This window comes from Mesoplodon densirostris, chromosome 7, assembly GCF_025265405.1.
Source record: "Mesoplodon densirostris isolate mMesDen1 chromosome 7, mMesDen1 primary haplotype, whole genome shotgun sequence".
In the NCBI taxonomy this organism is placed as follows: Eukaryota; Metazoa; Chordata; class Mammalia; order Artiodactyla; family Ziphiidae; genus Mesoplodon; species Mesoplodon densirostris.
The window spans coordinates 1,263,044-1,271,270 of NC_082667.1; positions in this window are offsets into that span (position 1 = coordinate 1,263,044).

Consider the following 8,227-nt stretch of genomic DNA (forward strand, 5'->3'; position numbering starts at 1 on the left):
CTGCCTCCCCTTCCCTGGGGAGCCCTGTCCTTGGTGCCTGTCTGCTCAGAGGCCCAGGGGTCCTGCCAGGATGGGGTGTCCCGGGGTCTCCTGCCCCTAGAAGGGTCCCCAGACCTTCCCCCGGGGCCCAGGTGTCTTGAGTCTCAGAACCGAGGCCTAGAGAGCAGCTGGGATTCAGGCCCAGGCCTCCCTGTCCTGTCAGGGAGGGCCCCAGCCCCCAGCGCCGGGGGGCGGGATGCTGGATGTGGGCCCCGGGGAATGACCGTTCTCCTGTCTTTCCGGTGTCCTATCTTTATTGTTCTGTGTGATTGCATCAGGAGGTCCCCGAGGGCCAGGAAGCAGGCGTTTATGGCCTTGGGCGAGCCTGGCCTTGGCGTCTCTATGAGTGGTGTGACGTCACCCTGTCCACACCCACGTGGCAGGGGTTTGGAGAGACGCCAGACACACTGCTCCTTTCTGAGTGCCGGCCCTGCTCCATCAGCCCAGGAGCTGGCCACGCAGACCGCCGTCCTGGCCCCGATGGCCTCCCTCCCAGCTCTTCCGTGCAGCTCCTGGAGACGTTTCTATGTCTGAACATCTTGGGGACAATTTGTACCCAGTTCTCTTTACTAAATAACATTAACTTCTCTGAACGGTCAGCGGCCTGGGGGTCCCAATGTGGCCCCTACAGAGGGGCCACACCCCGGCTCCCCCACCCCTGCCTCAGAGCCCTGAGCCCCCTGTCCCCGGAGACAAGGGTTCCCGCGCCTGCCTGTGTTTCCCTTGCGGTGAGCGGTGGATGAAGAGGGAATGCTAGCCGCCCACGGACACCCCCACAAGCTGGAGGCCACAGGGCTCCTCAGCAAGGGGCACCCACCACCTGGCCCAGGGGCAGCTGGTGTGCGGGCTGACGGGGACCTTCGTCCTTGAGGAACATGGCGGGTCTGCGGAGCTGGCCACACCCTCGCTGGGTGTGGTGAGCCTTCAAGGGTGTTGGTGGGTCTCCTCATGCCCTGGCCCGCTGCGCGCTCCCCTCTTGCCCTGGCTGTCACCTTAGATTGTTTTATGGCCTCGTTCTCCCAACAGTATATCGGGGAAATGAAATCAAACATTAGATATTCGCTGAGAACTTGATTTGTAATGGCTGTGGGCTGTCCTGGGGTCCAGCCTCACGGCCCTTCATCCGTCCAGGCCCGGTGGCGGGACAGCAGGCCTTGGTTCCTGATGGTGGGCGCCTAGGGGGGACGCTTATTTTCTGACGTCACAAAATGCTGCTCCAGGTCATCTCAGTGTTCTTGCCCAGAAGCTCAGCTACTTCTCCAAGGAACCCAGGTTCCTTTTATTGGAGGATGGTGTTGAGAACCAAGATCTGGGCTTTGGGTGTGGTCATTGCTCGTGAGGTGTCCTGTTTGCAGGCCCTCATCTATCACCCATGTGTCTATCGTCTGTTATCTATCACCTCTCTATTATTATTACTATAATTATCTATTATCTATCACCTTTCTATCTACCTATATCTATCTATCATCTATCTATCGTCTGTCACCTATCTAGCTATTATTATTATTTATCACCTATCTATCTATCATCTATATATCTATGTATCTATCATCTATCCTGTGTTTATGGTTTGAACACGCTGGATTTGAGGTGCTGTGCTGTGAGTGAAGGCTGATTTATACCTGTGGCTGGGACTTTGCAAGTTGTGTTTCCAGACTCCCTGGCTGGCTGGCTCCCTGGAAGGCACTGTTGGCGGGTGGGGAGGGGAGAGGCAGGAAGCATTCCAGTCCCCTTTCTGGCTTCTTTTGGAGCCCCTGCCAACCCAGAGGGTAGCTTTTGGGTGGTCCCACCACCAGCTGCGTCCTAGCCCCAGGAGGTTCCTCCTCTCTGCTCCCCCCAGCCCTGGGGGTGGAAGCCACTTCCTGCCACTCCCTCAGGGCCTCCTTTTGTCCTCACAACCTCCAGCACTTGCCAACGTAACTGGCTCTGTGCTGAATCCTGTCTGTTTGAAATACCTTCTGTGGTTTCCTTTTCTGATGGGACAGTAATTGGTACCGGCTGGATTTCCGAGGTCAGTCCAGGGTCCAAAGTCAGGAAGGAGACTGGAGGGCAGATGGGCACCCTAGAGACAGAGCCCCAGGGAGGAGGGGATACCGTGAAGGCAGTGTTCGGGGGACCTGTCAGGCATGAAGCAGCTGCAATGGAAAAGAGGAAAGAAAGGTGGCACATCAGTGCCTCAGAGTCCAGCTTCAGAAATGAGAAAAGAAAAAGAGCAAAGTAAATCCAAAGTAAGTGGAAGAAAGGAGTATCATTAGTAAGATGAAGCAGAAAACAAAGTACTAGAGAAAAAAGCAAGGAACTGGGCTTCCCTGGTGGCGCAGTGGTTGAGAGTCCGCCTGACGATGCAGGGGACACGGGTTCGTGCCCCGGTCCGGGAGGATCCCACATGCCGAAGAGTGGCTGGGCCCGTGAGCCATGGCCACTGAGCCTGCGCGTCCGGAGCCTGTGCTCCGCAACGGGAGAGGCCACAACAGTGAGAGGCCCGCGTACCGCAAAAAAAAAAAAAAGCAAGGAACCCAAAAGTTTGGTCTTTGAGAAGGTCAATAAAATAGATAAACTTCTAGTTGGACTGATGGAAAAAAAAGAAAGAAGACACAAATTACCAGTATTAGGAATCAGAGTGGTGACATCACCACAGGTTCTATAGATATTAAAAGGATAATAAGGAAATATTATGAACAATTTTCTGCCAATAAATTTAGCAACTTGGGTGAAATGGACAAATTCCTTGAAAGACATAATTCACTCAAAAAGAAGAAATAACTGAATAGTCTTATATAGTCAAGAAATAGAAAACAAAACAAAACGAAAAGCCTCCCCACAGAGAAAGCTCCAGGCCCAGACTGCTTCAGTGGTGAATTCCAACAAGCATTTAAGGAAGAAATAATACCAACTCGGCACAGACTCTTCCAGAAAGACTGAAAAAGAAGAAATATTTTCTTTCTTAAAAAATTTATTTATTTATTTATTTATTTATTTATGGCTGTGTTGGGTCTTCACTGCTGCATGTGGGCTTTCTCTAGTTGTGGTGAGTGGGGGCTACTCTTCCTTGCGGTGCGCGGGCTTCTCATTGCGGTGGCCTCTCTTGTGGAGCACGGGCTCTAGGCGCACAGACTTCAGTAGTTGTGGCTCACGGGCTCTAGAGCACAGGCTCAGTAGTTGTGGCACACGGGCTTAGTTGCTCCGCAGCATGTGGAATCTCCCTGAACCAGGGATCAAACCCGTGTCCCCTGCATTGGCAGGTGGATTCTTAATCACTGCACCACCAGGGAAGCCCCAGAAGGAATATTTTCAACTCTTTCTGTGAGGCCAGTATTACCCTGATGCCAAAACCACACAAAAACACCCCAAGGGGGAAAAAAACTGTAGAGCATCTCCCCCATGAACATAGATGCAAAAAGTCTAAACAAAATTTTAGCAAATCAAATCCAGCAACATATGAAAATCATGACAAAATTTTTTTTTTCAAGGAATACAGGGTGGGTTTAACATTCATGAATCACTATAATTCACAATATTAGCCGACTAAAGAAGAAAAATTATAGGATCATCTCAATAGATGCAGAAAAAGGCATTTAACAGATTTCAACACCACTTCCAGATAAAATCCGTCAGCAAACTAAAAACAGAAGAGAACTTCCTCAACCTGATAAAGAGCATCTACAAAAAGCCTACAGCTGGAGTCATACTTACAGACTGAATGCTTTTCCCTGGAATCAGGGACAAGATCAGGATATCTGCTCTTATCACTTCTAATCAACATCGTGCTGGGAATCATTGCCAGTACCACCAGGAAGAGAAAGAAAGAAAAAAAAAAGAACTAGACTGGAAAGGAAGAAGTTTAGTTACAGGTAACATGATCTTCTATGTAGAAAACCTGAAATATACAAAAAAGCTACTATAATTAGTGGGTGAGTTTATCAAGGTTGTAGGTACCACAAAAATCAACTGTATTTTTATATATTAGGAACAATCAGAGATTGACATAAAAAGACCATTTACCATACGATAAAAAACATGAAATACTTAGACAAAAATATGACAAAAGAAATGAAAGACCCGTACATCGAAAACTATAAAACATTGCTGAGAGAAATTAAAGATCTAAATAAATGGAGACATATACCCTGTTCATGGGTTGGAGGACCCAGTATTGCTAAGATTTAATTCTTCCCAAACTGGTCTATATATTCAATGCAATCTCAGTCAAACTACTAGCAGGCTTTTTCTTGGTAGAAACTGACAAACTGATTTCAAAATCCAGATGGAAATGTGGAGGACAGAGAATAGCCAAACAAAACAAAACAAAACAAAACCCACAATTCTGGAAAAGAAAAACAAAATTGGAGGGTGAGCATTAGGTGATATTAGAATTATTGCAAAGCCACAGTGATCAGAACAGTGTGGTATTAGCACAAAGATAGACAAATAGATCAATGTGACAGAAGAGAGAGTCCAGAAATAAATTCACACGTATAAAAAACTAAATTTTTACACAGGAGCAACACAGGGAAGCAAGGATAGCCTTGTCCAGAAGGAGATGGAACAATTGGGAAAGGAAAGGAAACTTCAGGCCATGCCTCACACCATATGCAAAAATAATCTCAAAATGCATTGTGTAAAACCTAAAGGTATAATACTTCTAGAGGAAAAGGCAGGAGAAAATATTTGTGACCTTGGGCTGGGCAAAGCTTTCTTACCTATACCGTATCATCCCGAAGGCACCATCCATAAAAGAGTAAATGGATGAACTGGGCCTCATCAAAATGAAAACCTTCTACTCTTCCAAAGACACTGTTAAGAGACTGAACAAAACAAGCCACAGAGAGGAAGAATATTTGCAAAGAGTTTCTCTAATACCGAACTGGTATCTCGAATAGATAAACCACTCTTAGAACTCAGTTAAAAAAATCCACCCAAATAACCCAATAAATAATTGGCAAAAGATTTGAGCAGACACTTTACCAAAGAAGATAGGTAGGTGGCAGATAAGCACACGGAAATGTTCTCAACTTCATTAGTGAATAGAAATGCAAATTCGAACCAGGATGAGATACCACCATGCACCTATTAGAACAGCCCAAATGGAAAAGGCCAAAGGCATGGCTGGGACGGGGTCGGGGAGGTCTCATCCACCGATGAGGGAATGTGATGCACAACCCCTCTGGAAACAGCCTGGCCGTTTCAGAGAAATTGGAACATGCACATGCTGTGTGGTCCAGACCCTCCGCTCCCAGGTCAGTGCAAAGACACCTGTGCACACGCTCATGGCAGTGTGATCTGTGATGGTCCCAAACTGGAAACAGCCCAAAGGCCATCAGCAGCTGAAGAAATGAACACTGTTATTTCCACCCAAAAGAAAGCCACTCAGTGATAAAAAGGAATGAACCATTCATGCAAGCAACACTGTGGATGCATCTCAAAATAATTATGCTGATTCTGTGAAGAGCTAGCAAACAGAGGAAGTAGCCAGAGACCAGAAGCTGGAAAATCAGAATAAAGACCAGTTGATGGGGACTTCCCTGGGGGGCCAGTGGTTAGGACTCCGGGCTTCAACTGCAGGGGGCCCGGGTTTGATTCCTGGTCGGGCAACTAAAATCCAGCAAGCCGTGCAGCGCGGCCAAAAAATAGGAAAAAAAACCCAACAGTCGATGATCCCCTGAGAAACTGACCACCCATGTCCAGAAAGCAGATCCCCACAAAGTAAGCTTTCTCTTCCCCACCAACGTGTGTGAGGAATACGGGCTGACCCAATGAGTGGAAATAAGAGGGAAAATAATTCAAAGTTTAGACAAAAGTACAGAAGAGACCTCAGAATTTATAACAGTCAAAAGATATGGATATATCTGGAAAATAGGCCAGGGTTTCAAAGGCTTTTGCTCCACTGATTTGGAAGTGGTGCTTCCCTAAGGGTTGTCTGCTTCTATAATCTCTCCAAAATAAAAGTCACCTTTTTTTGGAAAAAAAAAAATTATGCTGAGTGAAAGAAGCCGAACCAAAAAACAGTGCCTGTGTGTGGATCTATTTACATAAAAGTCTAGAAAATGCAAGCTAACCCCTGGGGCCAGGAAGCAGTTTGTGCGGAAGGGGTATGAGATTTCCTGGGTGACTGCTGTACATACATTGACCGTCCTGATGGTGGCGATGGCTTCAGGTGTGTATTTATGTCAAAACTGATCAAATCAACACTTTATTGTATATCAATTTCACCTCTGTAAAACTTGGAAAAAATATTTCAGATTGGTTCTGTTAGACAAAACTTTGTCCTGAGTTTTCCAGACCAGTGAATCCTAAGTGTTTTCCTTCTTGCAACAGAATATCATAGCCATAACTTATCATGGCTGCATGACGTTCTAGAATTATTTTAGCCGTTAGAGATCTAAAATTAATCCTAAAAATATATTCACGCCAAAACTATAGCGATGGTGAAAAAGATCAGTGCTTGCAGGGGTTTTGGTGGGGAGGGTTGAGGAGGTGAAGGGAGATTTGATACATAATGGGGGTGCATGACACTATGTATTTGTCAAAACCCATAGAACGTTGCAGCACAAATAGTGAACCTTAATGCATGCAAAATACAAGAGCTAATTAGGAGGTTGGGGGATCCCAGGATGGCATGCAGAAATGTGACAAAGCAATCTAACTGTATTGCAAATGGATGAATCAGCTTCACTGGCCGGGGGTGGGGTGGGGGGTGGGGGGGGATGCAGGAAAAGGAGGGGGGAGGTGCTCTATCCTTGGGGCACCACTCCAGGAAGGCAGGAGAAGCTGATTCCTCCCCTGGGGCTATGACACCACCCAGGAACCTGATTTTCTGTTACTCATACTGGTTTCTGCAAAGAGCAACAGTCAACCTTCTTGAAAAATGGTCACACAATTGCCAAGTGGTGGACAGTGTCGGCTGGGGGCAGAGAGGACCACTGTGAGTGGCCTCTGGCTGGGCGAGCTCAGGGGGCTCTTTCACCTTCTCCGATCATTGGTTTCCTTGTCTCTAGAATGAAGTAGTGTGAGCACCTGCCTCCCAAGGTTGTGGAGGACTTTAATGATAAGGGGAGGTGATTGAGTACCTGGCCATTGCCCAAACACAATGAGCCCTCAGGAGGTGGGAGCCCTGTGGAGCTACTACAAAAGGTGAACCCCACCCCTCCTAGAGATTTCGTTTGTTTGTCCACTCATTCACCCATCCATCTAGCAGTCCATCCAGCCATGCACCCATCCACTCATCCATCCATCCATCTATCCATCCATCCATTTACCCACCTATGCGTCCACTCATTCACCCATCTAGCCACCCATCCATCTAGCCACCTACCTACCCACCCAGAAGCAAAGTTATTGAGTGTCTACTGTGACGCTAGCCCACAGAGGAGCCCACATAGGCTGCTGCCCTCAATGTGCTCACAGCCTGAAGGCCAGCAGTGGTCACACAGTGCAGCCAGGTTGGTGAGGACAATGGTCAGTGTAAGGACCAGGTCTTGAGGAGGGGATGGCTGCTGGAAGGTGACTGGTCTCCTGAGGTGCAGTGGCCCTTTACCCCCAAGGAGGCCGGGCCCGTGCCTGCCTGCTCAGTGGAGCCTGGGATGAGGAACAGAGCCTGCTGGCCTGGCCCTGCCCCACTTGCAGGGGAACAAACACCTTTGTGTGTTAACCCGCCTACTCTTCAAGCATGGCAGGGGCAAATAGGTAATGTCCTATGGTAAACGCTTGCAGGCCAGGGGAGGTGGTGTGAGGCCCGGCTCTGCACACCCCCAGCTCTTTCGGATCCTCTGGCCAGGTCTGAGTTACCCTTTCCAATGTGTCAGGGAGCACATGGGGAGGGGGTGGGCATGGCTGGGGTTTTGTTTGCCTGCCTCCGAGTCCTCAGACACTTACCTACCGGGAACTCTGGTGGCTGGCTGGGGCTGTGGGCTCCCTTGGGTGTCCAGAGGGCTAGGAACCCACGGCTTCCCTGGGCACACCCTCCATCTGCCCACCAAGGCCGGACCACCGGAGCCGAGGGCCCGGGGTTGGGCCCAGGGTCTGAGGAGGGTCTACACATATAGATCCTTGTTCTTTTATAGACCCCCTCCATCCTTCCTCCCTCCCACTCCCTGATGAGTCGCCCTCTCCCCCTGCCCCCGTTCCCCACCCTCCCACTTCCTGATGAGGCAGGGTTTGTGGACAGACCGCAGTGGACAGTTGTTTTAGG